Source organism: Suncus etruscus, chromosome 1 (assembly GCF_024139225.1).
Source record: "Suncus etruscus isolate mSunEtr1 chromosome 1, mSunEtr1.pri.cur, whole genome shotgun sequence".
In the NCBI taxonomy this organism is placed as follows: domain Eukaryota; kingdom Metazoa; phylum Chordata; class Mammalia; order Eulipotyphla; family Soricidae; genus Suncus; species Suncus etruscus.
In genome coordinates, this window is record NC_064848.1 from 66,329,681 (window position 1) to 66,355,583 (window position 25,903).

Genomic DNA, 25,903 nt, shown 5'->3' on the forward strand with positions numbered 1-25,903 from the left:
CTTCTAGGTGTGATTATTATTTATTCTGACTGATGTTCTGTGCATTTGGAGGTGGTCTGATGCTCTGGATGAGGATGGGGGGAAAGCAGACAAGTTGCATTACCCTCATGGACCTGCCATGAGTAAGTAAGACCTAGGTAACTATTACATAGATCTAGGTAGAGCTAGTTCATAAAGTGGAAGTGATCAGTAACACAAAAGCTGTCAAAATAACAGTACCTGTGCATTTGGAGAAGGGCTGAAGCCACATAAAGTTGGAATAGGAAGCAGAAATCTGGAGGGCGTGTTTCAAGAAGGTGGTGGAATTTGAGCTGATCTCTGATGGCAATGTGGGGGTGGAATGTTGGTCAGAGATCCAGGTGCCTGAAGTAAGCAGATGAAGGGACTCTGGCCTCCTGTGAGTGCAGCAAGGAAACTGATGGACCCCGAGCTCATTCACAATCAGCCAGAGTAAGAGTTTTCCTGAATCTATTTTTTGCTGTAACGAGAGAGAAAGGTGGGGAGAAATTGAGAGCTAAAAGCATTCCCAGTGTTCAAGTTAAATGTTAACTCCTTTGTGTAGTTAAAGACTAACTTATTCTTTCCTATGCAAAAGAAAAAGAGAGGGAGAAAACACAATGCAACAGAAGCCACCTAATTAAAAAAAATCAAGGATTGCTTATTTTCAAATCAGTAGATATGTAACAAGGTAAAGATGCATGCGATTTTGAACAACAGACTACAAACACATCTTCCGTTATATTTCTGTGTGGCTTCTTAAGGGTTTTCAGAATTAGTTTTTTTTTTTTTTTTTTTTTTTTACACATTCTGAGTTTAGCCATTAGAAAATTATGGGGCTTATTTGTATAAACTTAGCAACTGAAATAGTGCTTCCAGAAAGGTAGGTGAGCTCATTTCTGTCTAAACCAGGCAAGTTAATGACCTGCCCGGTATTGTTTGCAGTGACCAGTGCTGATTGACTTCACAGTAGTTCCGCTTGAAGGGAGACATTGTTTCTCAGGCTGAATTTATCAGATACTTTTCCTCTATGCACACCAGTCCTTGCTGAAAGTTCTAAAAGTCCCTGAATGTTCCAGTATGTGTATTCATACTTATGAAATCAAAGAGCAGTTAGCCCTGGATATAATGCGAAGTATTCTGCAAAACTGTTGGAGGCCCCCAGCCAAGTAAAAGATGTAAACACCTCTATCCCCACACTTTACACAACACATGCCCATGAACATTCTGTTGTGGGAGGATTGCTTCTAAAAGTTTTAAAGGTCAATGGCCAAATAGCCTGGGAAACTAAATATCCTTAATATGAGGTGCTTTTGCTGATGCTCCTGAAAACTTGTCAGGAAGACTAATGGAAGCATATGGAATGGAGGTACGTGGGGGAAAGGGGGCGAAGTATTGTGCACTTTTTACTTCCTATAAGAAATGAAAATATAGCTGGTGCTGAGCTTTAGTAAGAGCTTTAGGCTCTTACTTGCATGATGTTCACTTTGGTGGAGGAAGGAGTGAGTGAAAAATACTTCAACACTTAAAAATCTAAACATCAGATACTTGAGTTGGGCTACTAGAACTAAGCCGTGGGGGCTGAGCTTTGATTTGGTCTAAGAACTTGCGTGCACCCATGGGTGAAGGGACAGGTGTTGGAAGTTGTATGATTGGCACTCAGTCACGAACAGTTTTCTAACTGTGTGTATTATAGTGATTCAATTCGAGAATTTTTTAAAATAAGAAAGAACGTAATGTCTTTGAAGATGGTGTTACCAAGGACTAGCAAAATGAAGACAGAAGAATAATATAGTTTGAAATAAAATAGAGTTTTCTGATGATGTATTGACAAATAAAATCTTAGCACATTTTTAATAATGTTTTTTATAATTTTTTAATGAGTCTTACTTTCTTCTCACCTTCCATTCTATTTATGTAGAGAATTGTTTAATTTTTATTACTAGACTAATCCCTGGATAAAAAACGTAAGACATTCCATTTGTAGGTAGCAGAGGCATTTGAAGTGAACTTTCTTTTGGGGGTCTGTTCTTAGTGGAGAAAAGCCTCATTCACTGTTGAGTGGGTTGTAACTGCAGATGCTAATTTAGAAAACCATTTGCCAGATTCAGGTGACTTTGATAAGACTTTTATTCTTTTCAATCTTATGTATTCGTGTGTGCATTCTTGGGAAGATTGCTGCTGGGTAGTGTTGCATGTCAGAGATGAGGGAAGCTTAGTTATTAACCCCACAAAGATGGTAAAAGAGGGCGATAGGAAGGCTGTGGAATGAGGAAAGGGCCAGGTTGAAACATTTCCAAAAGGTATTTTTGTTGTTTATACTTGTTAATTATTAATATTAATTATTGACGAAAAACGGTTTTGAGTTACATGCCTCACATTGTTTAGGAATAAATTATCACACTTCTTATCTGGAAGTATATAAGATAGTAAGCTATTTCAGATAATCGATATTATTTCGCTAAAACCTTTTTCCTCTTCCTTCAACATTAAAGAAAACAGCCTTTTAATTTCTGGCTCATAAAGAATTGGTTTTATGAAAATATTTTATTTTCTTTTCCCTTAGCTTTGGGTGGCTTCTAATACCTTATGCATATCACAGGGACTGAAGCAAACAATTTAGGTTAATAATGAAAATGTATTTTTCAATCAAAATATTTATATTTCATGGAACCCATCTTGACATGTGTAAAACTTTTTATAGGGTGAAAATAGATAAATTGGTTGTGTTTATTGAAATTTGCTTCAGGCAAATTTACATGACAATATTTCATGATCACCTTAGTTATATGAAAATGAGCTTTTAAGGAATCAATGTTTTATTGGTTTATAATAGATTTATGTGTGGAGTTAAGGATAGCTCTGAGTTTTTAGAGCTGAATGCTGTTTGCTTTGAGACAGTGAAGGACAGAGAAAAGAAAGTGATGAGAGAGAGATGGAGAGAGGAGAAGGAAAATAAAATTACTATTGACTGTCCGTCCCTCTGACAGACTGGGAAGTTGGGTAACTGGGATAACTGGGTTGATGAGGGATGTTGCTCAGTGTAAGATTGCAAAAGTCAATATTTACTTTTTAGGTATTATGAACTTTTGGAATGTTACTCATTTCACCCTCAGTCTTGGAACTTTGTGGGGTTTACAATGGGTGTCATACAGTGTTAATTGAAAATTGTGCCATTCTGATTAGTTGACTTTTAAGCAGTTGGATAATGGAACATACCCATTGCTGCTTTGGAAACCAGAAGCGTTCTTTGATTGTAAATATTAACACACACAGTTGTGTCCCCTTTCAGTTTTTTTATTTGTTTAGCATTTTCTTGGGTGGCACATGTTAATGCATTTCCCTGGTGGGGTGGGGGTGGAATTGTAGAGTGACTTAAAAACATTCTCTAAGGTGGAGTAAATAGAATGAACCAAGGCTAGTTCATTCTCTTTGTTTGAAAGACTTGCCCACTGACCTCATTCATATTGTTTGATTTCTATGAGTTGTTGATTCACCACTTTTCAAAGTCCCAATGTGAGATCACAGATTCTCTAGTGGATCCAACATCTTCCTTTCCTCTGTGAAGCTTATACAAGTTATTGTTTGCGATGGATTTGCTTTATTTTGGAAGGAAAAAAATTACATTTGTGAAAAGTTACTTGCCTTTTTTGAGAGCTAACTATTGATTTCTTAAGAAAGGAGAACTGTGAAAGGACAGTTATGAAAAGAACAAGTAACTCTTAACTGAACAACATGTTCTTACTTAAATATTTCCCAGAACAATTCTAAAGAAATATAATACAGGTAAGTTTTGTTATGTTCTCTGTGAGTTATATTTACAAGAAACAAAAATAGGATTAGAATCATAAAGGAGAAAAAGCTTTCTGTAGCTCTGGTTTAAGTTTTGTATCTCATGAATTCTAACCATTTATAAATTTATCTGGTTCCTTGCCTTGACTCATAGTTGATCTTTTTTCCCCTCTTTTTCCATCTATAGACCTTTGAATTATTTTTATTCATAAGTGAAAAATGTATTACAGCTTTATTTCCTTTTATTAATAGTTCCTTCTTGCCCTTAACCACATCTCTGACTTTTTGGCATGTAAAGTCCAATGAGCTCATGCTTAATCATGTATAAACAACCATCTAATTATATGGTTTTGAATTTTCATTTGACCGACCAAACAAAAATGACACAGAAAAGAGAAACCTGACAACCTCCTTGTCTTTGGATACCTGGCCTTTCTCTCTCGTTCTCTTTGTGCATTTAGGCAAATGCATGTTAAAACTTATCAAAAAATCAGATTGATTTGCCAAGTTTCTGAGGTAAAATTGTTCTTTTCAAGGCTGCGTGTCAAAAAACAAGTCAGTTAGCTGAATTATGAGTTTTCTTTATAAAATTTTTGGACTGTGTTTTTTTCTTCCTTTTTGGTGAGGTGCTAATAGAATTCTGTATGCTGCTGGTGTCAGATAACAGAGCAACCAATATTCATAAAACAAGATTTCTCAATCTTTGTCCCCTTACCTTCTCTCTTGAGGTACAGAAACAAGAGTCCTGTTATCATATCTTCCCATCATCCTCCAAACCATTTGGACTGACATTTTTGAAGGCAAGTAATGGGAAAATATTTTTAAACAAAAGTGCTTACTGTGCTTTTAAGTAAGAAGGAAGAAGTTGTTCAACCATTCAGCTCCTTTTTTTTTTTTTTTTTACTTATTGTCTTGGTATTAATTTTCTGAATGTGGATCAAAAATCTCTTTTGGACATTTATTTGAAATAGTTCAGTATGTTTAGAAGATGACCAAAGAAGAGCTAGTCCTGTTTATTATTATTCTAGGAAAGTAACAAGATGACTACCCAAAAGAGCAGGTTTGGCTAAAAGATATTAGATAACTAAAAGAAAAAAGAATGTACATTTGCAATTTCATGAAAGGTATTTATTTTCTCACAGATTCTTTAATTTTAAAATAATTTGGCATATACTGAACACTGTGAGGATATGAAGGGAGATATATCAAATTCAGCCATAGAGAGACCCTGAGATAGCCTTGATGGGCTTTAAGGTTTTCGTAGAAAAATAATATAAAAAGTACTTCTCAGACAGAGGAAATTGCCTGTGTAAAGCAGTCTGATATGATCAAGCTGTTATTAGTGTTATGGAGTTAAGAATTCCTAGAAATGGTAGAAGGTAAAAGTAGAGAAGTAAGCAGTTAAAAGATGAAGAACTATGAATTGTTAAGGAAAAACAAAACAGAACAGAAAAACACCTTTTTCTTTATTTTTTGGTTTAGCCCCTGGAGCCCAGAAAATTGAACTAGCAAAAGACGTTTTATAATAGGAAGGTCTGACAGAAATGAAATGAAAATACAAAGAGGGGACCAGAGCTGGTAGCATGTATTGCCACAGACAAAAGTGTCAATATATGTCTGGAGAATTGACAAGATAAGGTTTTTAGAGAAGGTAAATAGATGGGGAAATGAAGAACAGACAGGAGTTATTTTGGTAAGGTTTCTTTATAAAAATTTTATCTTTTCACATATAACGAATAAAACACACATAAAAGTTCAAATCTCAAATACTTGGGGAAATTTTGAAAGAAAATTATGCTGACTCCTATTTTATGATTAAATAATATGAATCTAAGATTATGTTTAGAGAACTTCCTCATTGACACTATTTTACAGAAAACCTCATAATATTTTCTACCCATTGTAGATTGTTAATATTAACTAGGGAATCATAACAATTTATTACAGTGTTTCACTCTATATATCTGTATCACTATTCATGCCTCTGTTACTATGTAAGAAGATCAAATTGGGAAGGTTCATTTTTATTTTGTTACGGAATGTTCAGAACACAGAGGGGAACACATTTTGGTAGAGTTTATAATTGTTTCACTTGGAAGAGGGAAAATTGGTGCCACATTGGCCACCATATTAAGACTTCAATTTAATTATCCTTGTATAATTGATGAGGGTTTTATTACTGGGCTTCCATTTACTTTGAAAACCAAAGGATCTTAAGTTACTTATGAATTGTTATATTTAATAATTCTCGTATCTATTTGTATGTAATTCAGGAAACAAGCTTTCATTTCACATAACATTCAACTTTTTATTCATATTTAATTACTGCTTTCATATCCAAATTCAGATGCATACTATTCCTTAAGCAAAAAAATAATACTTTAGGATGAACATGAACAGTACTATTACAGTCTTTTAAAAAGTTTGTTACATTGGTCTTTATTATGATTGTTATTTTACTTTCAATAGGAAAGAATTTGTTTGATCCAATTTCAGATATTATTAGTTGAGTTATTGTTCATCCAGTAAATAAATTATTAATGCAGGGTATAGAGATAAAAGTCACATTTACTTGAATGCTATCTCATGTTCCAATCATACTTACAAAAATGTTTAAATTAGTTCTCTCTTATAAATAAAAGAGCAGTAAATGAAAGAAGCAGAAGAAAACTTATATGATGTAGACTACTAGATGCCTGTATGTTGAGATTTATAATATCAGAATTTTTTTCTTTGATGTAAAAAAAAGGTTTTATTTGGAGGTACTGAGAAAGGGGAGGAAAAAGAATAAGAAAGAGAATATAAGAGTAAGAAGCTCAAGAGAGAGTGCAGGACTTTCTCCAAAGGTGGAGAGAGCTTGGACACACAACCCAGCATGAAAGTAGGAATGCCCACATCTTAAAGTGGGGGAGACGGGTCAACATTAGCTCAGGTACTACATGTACTAAGATAACGTGTGCTGTGATGGTACAGTTTTTAACATATAATTTTATAGGTGGTTAAAATTAAGTAATTTTTATCAATTTACCTTTCATTTTGCTTTTGGGGGGATCACCCAAAGATTCAGGATTTTTTCCATTTGTACATGGGGTAAGGCAACAAATCCATTGTGCCTGCATGCTCAAGCCCTTTAAATCCAGTTCGTTTTCTAACCCTAAGATTTAAGTGATTTTAAATATCAGTGTCTTGGGTAGATATTTTAGCTTTCCTATTTCTCCAATTTTAATTTATTTTTTAAAAGTTCTTTTGTTTTGTTTTCTTTTGTTTGGATATACTTGATGATGCTCAGTAGTTACCCCTGGCTCTGCACTCATGAATAACTCCAAGTAGTGTTTAGGAGACCATATGGGAATGAAATCAAATCTGAAATGGCCACATGCAAGACAAAAAACTCTTACAATTTTAATTGAATCTGTTAGTGGATATGACCTAATCTACCTATTAATATGTACAAGAAATGGTCCCGTCAACTGAAAACAAAGCAAACTTCAGAATCCTCTATTTTTGACGAATGGGAAATTTGATCTTATTATTAGTTGGGCACCCATTACCTTGCTAAATTGACACAAGGTGTCAGGATCTTTATAGAATAGAACATTCCAAAGAGCTTTTCCAGTTATTGATTCATCGGTTACTTTTTTGTTTTAATATTGGGTACAGCCAGCAGTGTTCAGGGATTACTCCTGGCTCTTCACTCAGTAATTATTCCTCTTGGAGTTTGGGTACACCAAGGATCAAACCCAGGTTGGCCATGTGCAAGGCAGGCATCATACTCATTTTTCCTATTGTTCTGGACTTTATTAGATTACTTGTGAGAGAACCATTCATCAAATGTGTATGGTCTTTAGGAGTCAGCTATTTGTGTTTTCCTTGAGCCCAGAAAGCAATACTGGATCTGTGAGTCCTGAACCAAGATTGCAGCATATATGTGCTCTGCAAATCCAACTTCCACCTCACTGTCTTTCTTGAGAGCTGCTTTACCTTCTTCGAAATAGTGAAAAGCTGTTCTTATCTATGCTCGGCTTTGACCTCACAGACACTGCTCTCTATTCCTGTAGCATTCAAAATACCTAAATAATATGGTTATAGACTTTCCCACAAGATCTGTAGGATAAGACACATCAAACACTGTTTAATTTTAGTCCTCTTACAATAATGCCCCTGGGGCAAAAGTGTGCATAGTCTGCATATTAGTTCAACACACTTTATTGCAGTGACACCTTTACTGTTGAATGGGTTTTAGAACATATCAAAAATTCTGCAACCCAGAGACAAATGGTATCTGTCTGTCTGATGAGTCCCAGGGGGCTTCCAGGTTAAGGAAACTGAATTCTTTCTGGTTCGGTGACTAATTTTAATATAATATTTGTATTTTTTCTTTTTTCTAGTCTGGTGATTTGGGGTTATCTATGTATACCATATAATGAGATAATTATGATAGAATATATTTATATGTTTCTTAGAAATTACAATTTGAGGAATTGTATTACAATGAGGGGAAACAAAGGTAGCCTAGCAACTTTTAATAACACCTGCGAAGGCCATACTTTTTAGATGCTAAGTTTTCTCTAATATGAAGGATAGAGTAAGATTCTTCTTCTGTGCTAATTCTTAGATCTTGATATAAGATTTATATTGAGTAATTTACATTACACTAACTTCACAGGTGTGTGTGTGTGTGTGTGTGTGTGTTTTGGAGGTAAAGAAAACGCTCCCAAGTACTCCCAAGTACTTGGAATTTAAGAAACAAAAACAAGTCAGTAACTGTATTCAGTAATGATTTTTTTCCACATCATATGTAAATTTAGTGAACTTGTCAACTTCATTTGTGAATTTGAACTATACTTCCCTTATGAATTTTCCCAAAAGGTGTATTTATTTGTCTGGGAATATTTACTTAACACCTACTTTCTCACAAAAGGTGTTCTTGTCATTATTTCATTTGATGAGTAATCTTGCCAGTGGACAACTCTGCCCTTTATCATTTAATATGTTTGTAGTTTTGGGGAAATAAATCCTTAATTTATGGAGAGGTTCTGGAGTCTTGTACTTTCTAAAGGGCCTTCAATGTCTCTGCTTATTTGGTTTATTAACATTATTTGTTATTTCTCAAATAATAGCTTAGAATTTTCTCTTTCCTGAGTTGGTCCAAGTCTTATTATAGAAATCTGAGTTCATTGAACATCCATTTGATTTCCTGCCATTAGTCTTTCTTCTGTTTCCACTTATGCAGAAAATGTATGTCCTTCTGTCTAGTCTTTCAGCACATACACTCATGCTTAAAAGTCTACTACTTTCAAGTCTACACTTAATTGGGAGACATGATTTTGGATGTCCTATGTTCTGATAATACTTTAATAATCATATTATTTTCTGAGGCTTAGTAGATTGCCAATTGCACTCAGAACACCATTCTTATATACATTGGCTTACCATTTCTCCAAACAACCTTTTGTGATAGAACACTTAACCCGCTATTCTAGATAAGGAAACAGGTACAGAGTTTGAGAAACTTGCCCAAGTTACTTAGCTTGAAAGTAAAGCCATTCTGCTTGCCATACCTCTCTTATTTACCACTTCTCTGTATTGCCTCTGCACCACTTTCCCAGAACATTCACTTTGAGCTGTTTTCCTTATTTAGCAACCTCTCTCTTAGTGTCCTCTAGACACTAAAAGGCTCAAATCAAGTCTCAACTCTCCACCAATCTTTCTTTTTATACAACTGTTCCTCTTATTTGAACTTATTTTCTTTTTAGCATCAGGGCAATTGGATGCCACTTAGTTGTGTAGGATAAAACTTTCTACATTGAGTAGAAGCACTTTGAAGGCTAATTCAAGAATTTCATAGCATCAAACCTAGGGAGTGTTTGGGACATGTTATTTGTTGATGGTTTTTATGAAGTCAGGAATCTTTTCCCTTTAAAGTACAATTTTACTCCTACTCCTTCCTCTCACTTTATTTTTATATTCATGGATGTCCTTTTATTATAAAGTATTTTCAATAATTTTATTTTATTTTATTTTATTTTTTGGGGGGGTGTTACACCCGGCAGTGCTCAGGGGCTACTCCTGCCTCTACTCTCAGAAATCTCTCCTGAAGGCTTGGGGGACAATATGGGATGCTGGGATTCGAACCCACCGTCCTTCCGCATGCAAGGCAAATGCCCTGCCTCCATGCTATCTCTCCGGCCCCAACAATTTTACTTTCAATCCACAAGACTTAATTTACACTTACAGAATTAAGTTGCAAGCAAGACTCATTTATGTATCAGTGCTTCTTAGAATATTCTATCAATAAAACATAAATAAAAAATGAATATTTAATTTATGAGTATATACTTGGGAGTGTATTACACTGCCAGTACTCATTTTAGCTTTTCAGAATAATGCTTATTTAACAAATATGTCTGTTCTCTTCCCATGAGATAATAAGAAAAATTTTCTGTCGAAGGAAATGCAGTAAAATATGCTTACATTTCCTCTTCGGTTTTCTAGGCTAATTGTTGGTGAACTTTATTTAACACTCTTACTATAGTAAGAGTCTCTGAGGAGCAAAGGAGCTTTCAGTTAACTTGGCAAATCATTACACAGGAGAACAGAAGGGTCAGCATAAGCACTCTCTACTAATTAGTTGATAATTGATGTACAATAACTGACTGATGGGACTTTAGAATATGAACTTCAGGAATGTTGTTTAATATATCTTTACATCTTTATGAGGTGCTTAAGAATTGTTTGCTCTTAATGCATTTTATCAGGAGTGCCCAGGGGTGTGGGTAGTAAGATTGTGGTGGGAGCATTATCCATAGGAATCTAGGGCACTGAGTGGCATTGAAAATACTATGATATTTTTAATCTCTCAGACTATAAATATGATTTCATTTTATTCAGGGATAAAATGAAATGAGTAATGTTGGTGATTCCATATTTTGTGGCCAACATTCCTAAATGCTGACCAAAGTCAGAGGAGTGTTGGTGTGAAAGTTATATTCTTTGTGGGATAAACATGGTAGGTCCAAATTGAAAACCGGAGGAAAAAGTAGTGGGAGCTTGCACTACTTGGAATGGCCAATCTTTGTTAATTTTAATTCAGATTTGACCATTTATTGTCTGCAATGTTGTAACTAAGTTTCAAATGGAGTCCCCAACATAATCTTTATATTCCTTCTTTTAATTTGATATCCTGAATATTCATCAATTTTTTTACAAAGCCGAATCTTACCCTAACTTGATTCTGTAAACCAGGGGTGGCGAACAAGTTCAACACAAAGAGCCAAAATTTTAAACTGTGAGAGTCAGAGAGCCACACCACTCAGTGACCTGCCAAAACAGACAAACACTCACACAAAAGCATCTAATTTTAACAATAATCTATTAAACACATATTGCATTTTGCCATTGTGAGTGAGGGTAAAAATCCTGCAGTGATGGTGAGGATGTGCTGCGTCCTCACACGAAGAACTAATGGCAAGATGTGACCCATCATGTGACACATGGGTCCCCCGCTCGCTGGCCCGTGCAGTTGTTTCCGAGGGATGGGAGATGGGACTATGCTCTGGGAGATCTCTCCTCAGAGGTCCCTCTTCAGAAGCAGCAGAACAAAATCCAAACTTGGCAAAGAGCCACAGTATACAAAATCATGATAAAGAGGCAAAGAGCCGCATTCATTTTGGCCGGGAGCCCCGTGCGGCTCGAGAGCCGCGTGTTTGCCACCCCTGCTATAAACCTTTTCTTTTTATTCTGCAATGTACTTCCAGATAAGTCCTTTTTACTGGTTGTTTTGTTTCTGGTTCACGTTTTACCCTAACTAATTGGCTTCTATTGGGTGTACACAGTACTTAGAAGATAGGCTCCCACGTATATGTCAGTAGGACAGTTGACTTAGTACACATCTGGTTTAATTGGTCTTGGGTAGAGCCTACAACTTTGCATTACAAAAATCTCCTTGGTAGATGAAAACATGTTTGAAGTCATGTCTTTCATTCATTGCTAATTTTCACATAATGTTTTAATTTACTGTTTTCAGAAATGTAATCCTTGGGGATACTCATCTTGGGTGACTCCATGCAAAAACAAGTTTTCTAAACAAATATATTTCAAATGTTATTTTTTCCTTTGAGAGATTTATTATATGGATCTTTAAGTATGAAGACTTAGGGACCTGTAATAGTAAGATATGCTTGACTTTATTATTTTAGCCATTTGACTAGTAAATTTATTTTCATAATCTCTTTGCATAGCCCTGCCTTATTAATAATGTAACACCTTTGTATGTTGGAAGAATTTTGGGTAATACATTTTTGTTTAAAATTCTTCATTGATTCTGGTACATAGAGACTTTTGCCTTCTCTGGTATTATCTCTGTGATTCACCTTCTTGCTTCATGCTACATAATCCATATTATTATCTGACTGTTCTTATGTAAGTGTGTGTTATCTCTATTACAATTGTAAGCTCCCTGGACACAGAAGGATTGTATTTCAAGTATGCTTTATCTCCCATAGTTTCTTTGTAGTTTTGAAAATTTGTAACATGTTAACTTGAAATGCTACGCAGTGACTTCTTTAACTGATTCTTACTCTTTAATGTCCTTAGCCTCTTATTTATCCATGTTTTATACTCTTAATGTATTTAAGAGTATCACACACACATATATTCATTAAGCCATCACTACACTACTGCATCTCAAGAAATAAAGTTGACAAAATAAAATTGACAGATAACAAGCTGGTATTATGCTTAGGATGTAAGAATTTTTCTTTCTGTTTTGGGGGAGGAAGAGGTATACATAGTAGTGCGCAGGGTTTACTCTTGGCTCTCTGGTCAGGTGACTCTCCTAATAAATGCTTGGGGAACCATATAGATTGCTCTGGATCAAACCCAGGTTAGCTGTGTGCAAGTACTATCTAACTCGTAGGCACCAAGAATTTCTTGTTTTAGTTAAGGAAGAAGAGTGGACTTTTTGTTTGACCCCCCTTTAAGCTACATTACAAAGCACTAGTAATATGTACACATGGATCAATAAAAAGAACTGAAAACCAAAAATAAACCCACATAATCAACTATTTGTAACCTGTACCATAGGATCTAAGATAATAGTAATAGAGAAAACAGTTGATTTAATTGATGGAGAAAATGGAACAGCTACACTGGAAAGTATGAAACTGGACTTCTTTATAGCAAAGTATACAGAAATAAAGTCAGGGGCCAGAGTGATAGCATAGTGGTAGGGTGCTTGCCTTGCATGTTGTAGAACTGAATGGACCAAGGTTTGATCTCTGACATCCCATATGGTTCCCCAAGCCGCTGGGAGCGATTTCTGACCATAGATCCAGGAGTAAACCCCAAGTCCTGTCAGTTGTGGCCCAAAACCAAAAAATTGCAAACAAAAAAATCTACATATATTATGAATTTAAGATACAGTTAAAAGAATTCGAGCAACTGTTTTTCAGGGTTAGGATGAAGTATTAATTGAGTGTATCCCTTGAACACCAAAGGATGTGGCCCAAAATCAAAAAATGCCACACACACACAAAAAAAAAGATCAAAGACCCACACATAAGATTCCAAAACATAAGGTATGTAGAAGTTACTATAATTAGAATGTTCCAGCACATTAACATTTGGAGATTTAGGGAGGAACTTTTCCCTACCATAAAGAGAAATTAAAATATACATAATTAGTTGGCTATACAAAAAATTGATTAGAGCAAAAGAAACCATAAAAGTAGTAAAATAACTGTTTATTGAGTGGGAGAAAGTATTTTTGTACATCATATATCTAATAAGGTATTAATATCAGGGCATATAAAGAACTCATACCACTTAAAATAAAAAAGCAGTAAATATAACAAAAAGTGGGCAGAAAATTTGATTATACACTTCTCCATAGTAAACATTTTGATGTGTATAGGTTTGTTAAGGAATATTCATCTGAGTATAGAAATGCAAATTCAGCTCACAATGAGATGCTTCACATCTGTGAAAATGACTTGCAGCAAAAACAGCAATAATAACAAATGCTAGAAAGGGGGGTGGGGAGAAAAAAGAAGTCTCCTTCACTATGGTGGGACTTTAAATTGTCACAAACATTGTAAAAATAAATTGGTGTTTCCTTAGGAAGATTTCTTATGGGTGCAAAATGAACAAGTTAGAAAGAACAAGACAATTGAATGTTTTTAAGGATTATTGAGCCCCAAGTAGTTAAGGCTATAAAAACTAACAAAGATTCTTATTCTTAGGTGGAATATAAAAATAAGTGAAAAATATTATTTTCTTTGTTTTATGGAGGCATATGAGTAAAAATTGGGGAGTTTCTCAGAGTGAGATAACAGGAGTGAGTAAAGAGAGAAACCCATTTAACTTAAAATAGGTTACTGTGTTGTGGTATTAGGGTGCTATCTACAGGCAGTTGATCTCTCAATGCTGTTTCCAACAGCATTGTTAGAAACAATATTAATAAAAATACAACTAACATAATGTATTTGTTAAGAGCCAAGTCTTGAATATCTTACATATGTTAGATCTTTTACTCCTCAAAACAACCCAGTGAGGTAACTGCTAGTATTAATCTCATTTGAGAGATTGGGTCACTGACGCACAGAGAGCTTAAGTAACATGTTCCAGATCACAAGGCTAGACAGTGGTGAGGCTAAGGTGCAAATCCATGTCCTTAAGTAATGTGATATGCACCATTAACTTTCACTTTTTTTCTTTATCGGCTTTTCTATTTGCCGATCTTTCATTACTTGGGTATACTTTGAGTTGCCCCCCCCCCCTTTTTTTATGCCCAGTGGTGCTGAGGGGTGGGTTATTCGTGGATCTACACTCAGAAATCACTCCCTGCAGGATTGTAGGACCATATATGCTGGGTATTCAAACCTGGGTCAGCTGCATACAAGGCCAACGCTATATCTTACTATCACTCCAGACCCATGGTAACTCATTCTTAAATATTTACATTGGTACAAATCTCAGAAAATCTTTCCTTAAAGTCAATTTCCTAGATGTAATGCAGTCTCCTTAAAAGGTATAATTGTGGTAGTTGGCATTATTTATATATAAATAGCAACTTTTTACCTCTACTCGCACACTGATAAGTGTTTTATATTTGGTGAATATGTTGCAGTTGTGTCTCTAGCTGTGAAGGACATAAAATATGTGATGTTCTTAAGTGATACAACTAATTAATAACAATGATGATAATAAAAAACTTAAATGTAGACGTATGGCTGAAAAGAGAAGTCAATAAGGCTTATTAGTAGATACAAAATTAAGAGAGTTTGTAGCTCATTTCTGCAACAATTTTAAATACTTTAAAGCGAGAGTTTGAAAAATCCCTTAACCCTTGAAGTGAGCCACACACACACACACACACACACACACACACACACACACACACACACACACGGGAACATTTTAATCCTGATAACATTTTGAGTTGGGTACAATTATTGTTCCTATTTTATAAAATAGGATGCTGATGTTCTTTTAGGTCCTTGTTCAGCATCACACAACCAATGAATAGGTGATGCAGAACCTAAATTCTGGTGTGTAGTAGTTCTCTTCTTGTAACAATCTGCATATATGTTAAGCTGAGCCACATAGAAATTGCTCTCATTAAATCATGTTATGTTATAAAAAAAAACTATCTCATATGAAACAACTTAGGAGCAGACATTATTCATTTTAGAATGAATGCTTGGTTTGTTTTAATGGCCAGAGTATTGAAGCCTCCATGAGGTTGGGGTGGTGGTGCATGATAGTCTATATTTCTTGTTATTGTCTTAGACTGTCTGGATTGCAATTTAAGAAATAATTCAATTAATAGTAGCAACAAAGATATACTGATTCCTTCTTTCTGCTTTCATTTATATAACATTATTATTACTTCATAACTATGTTATTTTAAAGGGAACCAATGGATACACATAAACCAGTCTTAAGGATGCAAACTCAGATGGAATGATTGTGACACAATCAACTGTTATTTTACCTTAGGGCACTTCAAACATAATGATAATTTTATTTATCAATTTTTTATTTAAAGCATTATGATTTACAAAATTAATCATAGTTAAATTTTATACATACAATGTTTCAGCACCAATCCCATCACCAAGTGTCAATCTCCCTCTACCAATGTTGCCAGTGTCCATCCCATACCACCCCTCCCCACTGCCTGCCATCATAACAAGCATCAATTTTTTTATAACTTTTTAATTTTTACAAGTTTTTTACAGTTGTATTTCAGTAACATAGTGACAGTGCATTAGGCCGTTCCCACCACCAGTGTTGGCCTCCATCCACCATAGTTCCCAGAATGCACCCATAACTCTACCCTTAGTCCCCTTGACTGCAAAAGTATTAAGTCCATTTTGCTTATAGCTTGTTATAGTTTGGGTATTTTAATTCTACTGTTGTTGACATTGGTTTGGGTATTTAAGGCTGACCATTTTTTATTTCTACTCTATACTCCTGGGACCATTTGGTCCCTGGGTCCCATCTACTTTTTTTTCTTTTCTCAGTTTGTAGTGAAACATATACATATTTCATGTTCTAGGATACTGTAAAATATAAATAAAATTGAAAGAAACGAAAAATGGGGGAAGATGTAGCAAGGGTTTTTTTTTTTTTTTTGATATAGGTACAGTAAATGGTGGGAAAATTAGAGAGAAAATTTCCTTGGGCTAGGAGATTCATATGTGTCTCTATCCTTGAAGCATATTGTAATGAGCATAACTGGCATCTTTTTAAGTTTGGCTATTAAAATTTGTGTCTCTTGATTTCATTGTTGTTGACTCTAATTTGGGTATTTAGTTTTTGTCCATTTTTTTTCTGGGGGAGGGGTTTGGGCCACATCTACAGACAAGTTACTCCAGGTTTTGGGGACTATATGGAATGCTGGAGGTTGAAGCTGGATCAGTTCTGGGTTAGCCATGTGCAAGGCAAATGCCTTACTGCTGTACTATCTCTCTGGCCCCAAGTTTCTCTTCATTCTTAAAGCCACCAATGTACCTGGTACACCCTGTCCCCAATAATTTCGCATCTGCTCAGTGCCTTTCCTTCTACTATCTATACTCAGGGCCAAGTGTGTTCTAGACAACCCACATTTAAAGACTACATTCCTTCATGTAGTTATTCTAAATACCACACATAAGTGATAGGTAATGTTAGTTTTAAAACATGACCTTTAATGTGACCTCTTAGTTCAGAATCTTGAAAATGCACAATGTGTTCCCTAACAGCATGGAGCATTTTGGGTCAGAATAGAATGATCATGATACTCAAAAAACCATCTACTCAGATCTCATTTGTGCAGTAAATACATTTTTAAAAAACATTGTGCTGTCTCTAAATGTAAGCTATATTTTAGGTCAAAACGCCTTGCAAAGGTAGTTGGCACATCTGGTAGTCAGAAGAGTTGTATGGTTTATTTTCAGGGAATGTAAGCCAAGGAACATTTAAGACTTGGCCAATGGAAAAACGACTATCTGTGATGATACCTGTTTTATTCTTTCTCTTTAAAAATTGGCTCCAGGCTAAAACAGAAATAAAATTGGAAAATGGTAGAGAATTAAATGGCATAATTTACTATGTAGTTATGTGCAAGGAATTATGAAGAATTACTTTCTGCTTAGTTCAGGAAGAAAATTGAACAGAAATGTGATGTTAGTATGAACAAAAAAACACAAAAATTGTAATTAAAGTTGAGTAACTACTGTACTCTAGATGTTCATGTGGAGTTCTTTATGTTTATAATTAATATGAAATAACCTTATTTTTGTCCCATTTTATGGATGACAAAATCTACATGCACAGGTACAAGGTTGTTGTTTTTTACAAGGTTGTTTTTTATTAATATCTTTATTTAAACACCTTGATTACATATATGATTGTAGTTGAGTTTCAGTGATGTAAAAAAACAACCCCCTTCACCGGTGCAACATTCCCACTGCCAAAGTCCCAAATCTCCCTCCTCACCACCCCACCCCTGGCTGTACTTTAGACAGGATTTCCACTTTCCTCATTTCTTCACATTGTTATGATAGTTCTCAGTGTAGTTATTACTCTAACTGCACTCACCACTCTTTGTGGTGAGCTTCATGTCGTGAGCTGGACCTTCCAGCCCGATTCTCTATGTTTTTGAGGATTATTGCAAAAAAGCCTTTAATTTTTCTTAAAACGCATAGATGAGTGAGACTATTCTGTGTCTATCTCTCTTTCTGTGACTTATTTCACTCAGTATAATAGATTCCATGTACATTCATGTATAGGAAAATTTCATGACTTCATCTCTTTTGACAGCTGTATATTATTCCATTGGGTATATGTACCACAGTTTCTTTAGCCATTCGTCTGTTGAAGGGCATCTAGGTTGTTTTCAGAGTCTGGCTATTGTAAATAGCGTGGCAATGAATATTGGTGTGAGGAAGGGGTTTTTGTATTGTATTTTTGTGTTCCTAGGGTATATCCCTAGGTGTGGTATAGCTGGATCGAATGGGAGCTCAACCTCCAGCTTTTGGAGGAATCTCCATATTGCTTTCCATAAAGGTTGGACTAGACAGCATTCCCACCAGCAGTGAATAAGAATTCCTTTCTCTCCACATCCCCGCCAGCATTTCTTGTTCGCATTCTTTGTAATGTGTGCCAATCTCTGGGGTGTGAGATGGTACCTCATAGTTGTTTTGATTTGCATCTCCCTGATGATTAGTGATGTGGAGCATTTTTTCATGTGTCTTTTGGCCATTTCTATTTCTTCTTTATCAAAGTGTCTGTTCATTTCTTCTCCCCATTTTTTGATGGGATTAGATTTTTTTTTCTTGTAAAGTTCTATCAGTGCCCTGTATATTTTGGATATTAGTCCCTTATATGATGAGTATTGGGTGAATAGTTTCTCCCACTTAGTGGGTGAGTCTTGTATCCTGGGCGCTGTTTCCTTTGAGGTGCACAAGCTTCTCAGCTTAATATAGTTCCATCTGTTTATCTCTGCTTTTACTTGTTTGGAGAGTGCAGTTTCCTCCTTGAAGATGCCTTTAGTGTTTTACCTACATGTTTTCTATATACCTTATGGTTTCAGGTCTAATATTAAGATCTTTGATCCATTTGGATTTTGCCTTCATACATGATGTCAGCTGGGGGTCTAAGTTCGCTTTTTTGCAAGTGGCTAACCAGTTGTGCCAACACCATTTCTTGAAGAGGCTTTCCCTGCTCCATTTAGGATTTCTTTCTCCTTTATCAAAAATTAGGTAGTTGTATGTCTGGGGGACATTCTCTGAGTACTCAAGCCTATTCCACTGATCTAAGCATCTGTCTTTATTCCAATACCATGCTGTTTTAATAACTTGCTTTGAATACAGTTTAAAGTTGGGTAAAGTGATTCCTCCCATATTTCTTTTCCCAAGGAATGCTTTATCTATTCGAGGGTATTTGTTGGCCCAAATGAATTTCAGAAGTGTTTGAACCACTTCTTTGAAGAATGCCATGGATCTCTTTAGAGGGATCACATTAAATCTGTATTATGCTTTGGAGTATTGCCATTATAATAATGTTAGTCCTGCCAATCTATAAGCAGGGTATTTGTTTCCATTTTCTTTTCCTCTCTTATTTCTTGAAGCAGTTTTTTATAGTTTTCTTTGTATAGGTTCTTCACGTCTTTAGTCAAGTTGACTCCAAAATATTTGAGTTTGTGTGGCACTAATGTGAATGGGGTTGTTTTCTTAATGTCCATTTCTTCCCTGTCATTATTGGTGTATAAAAAGGACATTGATTTTTGCATGTTAATTTTGTAGCCTGCCACCTTGCTATATGAATCTATTGTTTCTAGAAGTTTTTTGGTAGAGTCTTTAGGGTTTTCTAAATAGAGTTTTATGTCATCTGCAAACACTGAGAGCTTGATGTCTTCCTTTCCTATCTGGATTCCCTTGATATTTTTTCCTTGCCTAATTGCTATAGCAAGTATTTCCAGTACTATTTTGAATAGCTGTGGTGAGAGAGAATAGCCCTGTCATGTCATGTCAAGAGGAAAGGCTTTTAGTTTTCCTCCATTAAAGATGATATTTGCCATTGCTTGTGGTAGATGGCCTTTACTATATTGAGAAATATCCTTCCATTCCAATCTTGCTGAGAGTTTTTATCAATAATGGATGTTGGACCTTATCAAATGCTTTCTTTGCATCTATTGATATGGTCATGTGATTTTTATTTTTATTGTTGATTTTGTGTATTATGTTGATAGATTTACAGATTTTAAGCCATCTTTGCATTTCTGGGATGAAACCTACTTTATTGTAGTGAATGATCTTCTTGACGAGGCATTGGATCCTATTTGCCAGGATTTTGTTGAGGATCTTTGCATCTCTGTCCATCAGGAATATTGGTCTGTAATTTTCTTTTTTGGCAATGTCTCTGTCTGGTTTTGATATTAAGGTGATGTTGGCTTCAAAAAAGTTATTTGGAAGTGTACCCATTCTTTCAGTTTCATGAAAGAGCCTGGCCAGGATTGGTAGTAGTTCCTCTTGAAAGGTTTGAAAGAATTCATTAGTGCATCCATCTGGGCCTAGGCTTTTCTTTTGGGGCAGACATTTGATTACCGTTTTAATTTCTTCAATGGTGATGTGGGTGTTTAGATATGCTACATCTTCCTTATTCAACCGTGGAAGATTGTAGGATTTATCTGTTTCTTCCAGATTCTCATATTTGGTGGCATAGAGTTTCTCAAAGTAGTCTCTGATTACCCTTTGAATCTCTGCAATATCTGTAGTGATCTCCCTTTTCATTTCTAATACCGTTTATAAAGTTTCTCTCTATCCCTTTCGTTGTGAGTTTTGCCAATTGTCTATCAATCTTCTTTATTTTTTCAAAGAACTAACTTCTGCTTTCATTTATCTTTCAGATTGTGTTTTGGCTTTCCACTTCATTGATTTCTGTCTAAACTTTGTTATTTTCTCCTCTCTGCCTATTTTTGGTTCCTTTTGTTGATCATTTTCTAATTTTATGAGCTGCGTCATTAGGCTATTTAGTTATGCCCTTTCTTCCTTCCTGATGTGTGCTTGCAATGCTATAAATTTTCCTCCCAATACTGCTTTAGCTATGTCCCATAGATTCTGATAGTTTGTGTCTTTATTGTCACTTCTGTTCAGGAAAGTTTTGATTTCCTCTTTGATTTCATCTCTGACCCATTGGTTGTTCAGTAGCAGGGTGTTTAATTTCCACTTGTTAACATTCGAGGTACAAGGTCTTAAGTAATTTGTTTGGTCACACACTGACTGAGGATCCAGTGGAAATGCCAGGTGAATTGTCTTTCGGATCCACAATCTAACACAGTATTCTTTATTTTTTAATTAATTACTTTATTTAAACACCATGGTTACAAAGTCACTCATCACAGGTTTTTTTTTTTTTTTAACCGTTACAAATTTGTTCATGACTGAGTCTCTGTCATACATTGTACAACTTCACCATATTTTTCCTGCCACCAAAGGCCCTCGTTTTTCTACCAGCGCACTCAGAACCCCTGCCTGGCTCTGGGGCAGATATTTTTCTTCTCTTACTTTCTCTCTTTTTTTGTTCTTACTTTTAGACACTGTGATTTGAAATATTGTTGTTGAAGGGGTATCATGCCTATCACTGCATCACTTTATCTCCTTTCAGAACTAGTTCTTATCCAGAGTGATCATATTCAACTCTCATTGTCATTGTGGTCCCTTATTTGCTGAACTTTACTCCCCTAATATTTGTGGCAAGCTTCCTACCATGGATACTTCTTTTCTCATGGTCCTCAACTCTCTTGTCTCTGGATACTATTACCATACTATCTTAATATTTTTATGCCTCACAAGTAAGTGCAGTCATTCTATATCTATTCCTCAAACCTGACTCATTTTTTTTTTATTTCTGGGTCACACCTGGCAGTGCTCAGGGGTTACTCCTGGCTCCACACTCAGAAATCGCTCCTGGCAGGCACGGGGGACTATATGGGATGCCGGGATTCGAACCAATGACCTTCTGAATGAAAAGCAATCTCCTTATCTCCATGCTATCTCTCCGGCCCCAACCTGACTCATTTTGTTCTGCAATATACTCTCTAAATCCATCCATGTATAAGCAAATCCTATGTCTTCATTTTTCCTGACAGCTGTGTAGCATTCCATTGTGTAAATGTACTACAGTTTCTTTATCCATTCATCTGTTCTTGAGCACTTGGGTTGTTTCTAGATTTTGTCTGTTGTGAATAGTGTTGAGATGAACATAGGTATGCAAAGGGCTTTTCTGCATTGTAAAACAGTATTTTTCAACCTTTGGGCTAGTGTAGTGGTTTCCCATTTGTCAAAATATTGATAACAGCTGATCAGTCCCTTGGTAATAAGTGTTGGTCCATGGTTCCATAGGAAAGATAGGTTCTGGCCTGTAGGTATAAAAATTTTGAAGATCATTGGTCTAAAGCACTCCCTGATTCTATGGAATCTGAAGGTGTTAATTTTTTTTTGATTATTGAAAAATTTAGAATTAGGTTGTTGAAATGAACATAGTGAGCCTTACTCACACTGCTCTTTGCTTCTACTTATATCAGAGATGACACTCACACTGCTGTGAGTGCCGTAACAGTCTTTCTGCTCTGCAACAAATACTCCCAGGTTTTTAAGAAATTTATTGTTCATCCTCATGCTTCAAGATATCACATGTGATACCTGTCAAAAAATGTCACCTTTCTATTGTTAGATGAGATTCAAGTTGACCAGTACATTTTGGGACAGAAGGTTGTATTAAATAATAGGGATCCTGGGAAAGGAACGATTAAAATATTTTGGTGGTTTGTGAAACAGTGATCACAAGCACTGGGGGCCTTTTCTAGTATTTGAGCAGAATAGTTCAATTCCAGGGTCTGCTGATGAAGTGCTCTTCCAGAGAAGAAACTTTGATACTTGAGAACCTAACAGGGTCATAGCTGGTAGTATTCAGGGTCTTCAGGACCCCACATGGAGGAACAGGGCAAGAGACATGTGCTGTCATTGATCTAACTTGGGTCCTTGATCATGCAATTTATGATGACCCTCTGATTCTTTCTTGATCCTGATTAATATTTCATTATTATAGAGAAAGAAAATAATGTAAATGTCTAAATCCAGAGTTATAGTTTACAAAGGTATTCTTTTTTTGTTTTTTTTTTTGTTTTTTGTTTTTTTGTTTTTTGGGGGTGTCACACCCGGCAGTGCTCAGGGGTTACTCCTGGCTGTCTGCTCAGAAATAGCTACTGGCAGGCACGGGGGACCATATGGGACACCGGGATTTGAACCAACCACCTTTGGTCCTGGATCGGCTGCTTGCAAGGCAAACGCCGCTGTGCTATCTCTCCGGGCCCTACAAAGGTATTCTTGATCAGTTAATTTCTGATCCAGGAAGGATTAAAAAAGACTACTTCCATTAGTTTCTTCTAGTCAAAATAAGTTAATAATACTGAGTAAATAGAGCACTGGATTTTAATTCTATTTTGGAGTCCTCCCAAGCAGTACTCAGGAGACCCCCTGGGATGTTGACAATTAAACTAAAGTCACTTTCATGTAAAGTATGCACCTTAAATTGCTCTGTATTATTTTTTCTGCCTGACACTTGGTTTTAAACAGTCAAGAGTAGGGCTTAAGTGGTAGAATTATATCCATAAATTATACTAATATATGGCTGTCTTTTATTTTAAATAGTTGTTAATTAATCCCAACTTTTTTGGCTGACCTTCTTGTGTACTGTATAAGCCCTTGGGCAAGGTGTTTTGGAAGCTTCTACTCTTTTTTGTTTATAAAATAAACAACCACAAAGACACAAGACAAGGGGGTGACAAGCATGTAAACAGTTCAGTTCCCTGAAGGTGCTGTGACAGATGTGTTATGGCATCCATGGTGGGATAAAATGAAGAATAGATCATTTCTGCCCAGCTGGCCATAGGAGTAGATACTCAGAGAGGTGATGATATTTTAATGGAAAGTTTGAAAAGGCGAGATATTCACTAAATAGACATGTTAGGGTGAAACATCACAGGCAGTGAGAAAAGGATAAACATGAAAGATTAAGAAATAATTTAGAGCCCTCTTCTTGATATTTATTGATTATAAGGCATGCATATTTTCATCAGAGTCTCTTTGAAATATGGATACTATGCACTAGCATAGTTAGCAGCTCATGTACTTACTGGTACATAAAATAATGGCATGCTTTATAATGTACTCCATCTTAGATGTGATGAAATATAAGATATTAATGCCTTTGTTGCCTATCATATTTAGCTAGTCAGTTCTAGATGCTGACATGTCTTTGTTTTAGAGATAACTTGAGGACAATGTAATAATAAAATAATTTAATTTAATTGAGGAACCAGGCATGACATGATTGAAATTCCTATTAAATTAATATATAACATTTAATTTGACAGAATCCTGGCATCTCATGTTGCTTTTTTATAATAATTTTTATTGCTCATGTTGCTTTTTATGTGGGGCAAGAGACTAGACAACACCTAAGTGGTACTCAAGCCTTACTCCTGGCTGTGTGCTCCGGGACAACTCCTGGCAGTGCATAAAGGACCATATGTAATGCTGAGGGTGAAACCAGGTTATCTGTGTGCAAAGCAAGTGTGTTTCTGTACTATTACTTTAGTTTTTCATTTTTAATAGCTATGACTTAGTGATGGAGCTTGGGGAAGAGAATTTGATCATCATATATGCTCAGTCAAGGTAAAAACAGAATTTAAAAAGCAACAAAATTATCCTTAACATGCATAAAGATACTAAGCTTATACTTGGAGTCAAAGATACCATGTTATAAATTGTGAAAATAGGGAGATTATAATTGATCCTTTAAGGCATAAGAAAATGTATCAGGCAGAAGTTTCATTGGACAGTATAAAGGGTAAGATTCAGGTTTGTGCATCTAAATATAAAATCAGTCAAATTTATTGTATCTAATAGTCTTGGAAAGTATCCAAGGAAGAAAGTGAGCATCTAGCATTTAAATGTAAACACTTCATGCTATGAAAGTGGACCCTAGAGCATCATTTCTACTCTGTTGGTAAATCTCTTTGTGTGTCTTCGGACAAATCAATTAGCATTTGGATTTTAATCTCCCAGAGGGCCAAACTAGAGGAAGACTTGCTGTCAGTTAAAGATTTTGTGACTTTCCCAGGAGTTTTTGGGATGTGGCTTCATGGATGAATACATGGTAATTGCTCTAAGATTTTGTCTATTCTCTTCAATTTTGTGGACTCTTAGAATGCTATAAAACATGTCAAAGTAATTTTAAAATTATTTAACTTTTGAAATAACAAAATAGGAAATTATATCCCCTACCTAGGTCTACGAAAAGGATACACTAATATTTTGCTACCTACTTTGATTTTACTTATATCAGTGAGAAAGTTTGGGAATTTAAAAATAAATTTTTAAAATTTATTTTGTAATGTAAGCTGAGGTCACATTTATTTTTGTTTCTTTTAAGAATGAAAATAGAGCGTATAGTCACTGACTTAATCAGGTAGTTTATGAGAAAAAAAAGTTTGAAAAGTACATGTATGTAAAAGTAATGTCTAGACTGCTTCAAATACTACTGCTTCTAAGTTTGTAAGGAATGAGCCATGCTATTGTTTGCTCTTTTCTCTGTACTTTACACATTTTTATAATAGTATTTTAAAATAATTTTTAAAAAATTTTCCCTACAGAATATGTAACAAATTCTACTATGTGATTTTTACTAATTAATTGAAAAATAACTCAGATTTGCTTATAGACTTTTTTGTTTGTCATCCTATCCTGTTATTTTTAAATTGTGTCCAATGACAGTATATTGGAATGAGGAGGGAAAATCAAAATTGAAGAGATGCAGGCCAGGTAATAGCTTCTCCAGGAGGCTTTTTAAGGTTATATTTTGAATAAAGTAAGTTAAAAATTTAATTTTTTTCACGTGTCAGCTTTCTATTCTGGTACTTCAAGGTACTAGCTATTATATAGAAAATTGATTTGATATAAGTAAATTCCATCTACTTACTCACTTAACTCTTTAGATAAGGAGATGATGACATCTGATTCCCTTTTTGAAAAACATAATGAGCTGCACCCAAAAGAACTGGGAG

General features: G+C 35.4%; 1 protein-coding gene across 1 annotated transcript in view; it reads left to right on the top strand.

Moving 5' to 3' along the window:
- Nucleotides 1–1,348: 1,348 nt before the first annotated feature.
- The window catches only part of GLIS3 (GLIS family zinc finger 3), a 370,368-nt gene continuing 345,813 nt past the window's right edge, over nucleotides 1,349–25,903 (top strand). The window contains exon 1 of the mRNA XM_049774262.1: nucleotides 1,349–1,366. The gene's annotated coding sequence lies outside the window, so the exon portion shown is untranslated. The remainder of the gene's footprint in view (nucleotides 1,367–25,903) is intronic.